The 978-nt window shown below is 36.0% G+C and overlaps 1 protein-coding gene across 1 annotated transcript in view; it reads right to left on the bottom strand.

The window, feature by feature from the left end:
* Positions 1-978, bottom strand: part of Tcerg1l (transcription elongation regulator 1 like) — a 254,902-nt gene that overhangs the window by 182,800 nt on the left and 71,124 nt on the right. The window lies entirely within an intron of this gene.

Below are 978 nucleotides of genomic sequence, written 5' to 3'. Positions count from 1 at the left end.
ACAGGAAGGAGAAGAATCTCAAGATAATGGTATGGACCAGATCTTCAACAGAATTGTAGAAGGAAATTTCCCAAAATTAAAGAAAGACATGCCCATACAAATATAAGAAGCATGTAGAACACCAAATAGACAAGATCAGAAAAGAAACTCTCCACGGCACATCATAGTAAAAACATAACACGTACAAAACAAAGAGACAACTCTGAAAGCTGCCAGAGAGAAATAACAAGTCACATATAAAGGAAAACCCATTAGGATTACAGCTGACTTTTCAGTGCAAACTATGAAAGCCAGAAGAGCCTGGACCACAGTATTCCCAGTTTTAAATGACCACAGATGCCAACCCAGATTACTATACCAGCAAAAATGTCTATTGTAGTCAAAGGGGAAAGAAAAATCTTCCATAACATAAATAGGCTGAAGGAATTCATGTCCACAAAACCAGCCCTTCAGAGAGTTCTGGAAGCAATACAAAGAGCTGAAGAAAGGGATGACTACACCCAAGGGATTGCAGAAAGAATTCCAATGAAGGTATAACTGTGGAAAAGTACAGCTATATCAAGAATGTGAACAGAAATAAAAATGAAAGGATTTAGTACACATCTTTCATTAATAACTTTAAATATTAGCGGACTAACTCCCCAGTCAAAAGATACAGACTAGATTGACAGACCACTAGCACAGTTAACCAAAAAAAAGAAAGAGCACCTCCAAATCAACAAAATCAGAGATGAAAGGGGAAACATCACAACAGACACCAGAAAGATATAGAACATTATAAGGGAATACTTTAAAAACTTATATGCTACTAAATTTGAACACATAAAAGAAATGGATGGATATCTAAAATCATGGGAGCCTCCAAAGTAAACCAAGAAGAGATTAAAAGCTTAAACAGACCCATAACACAAAAAGAAATTGAAACAGTAATACAAAACCTCCCGACTAAAAAAAGCCCTGGAACAGATGGATTTACAG

This window comes from Nannospalax galili, unplaced genomic scaffold (assembly GCF_000622305.1).
Source record: "Nannospalax galili isolate Female #2095 unplaced genomic scaffold, S.galili_v1.0 scaffold1223, whole genome shotgun sequence".
NCBI classification, from domain to species: Eukaryota; Metazoa; Chordata; class Mammalia; order Rodentia; family Spalacidae; genus Nannospalax; species Nannospalax galili.
Note: the sequence above shows the minus strand (reverse complement) of the source record. Positions and strands in the feature narration are given on the sequence as shown.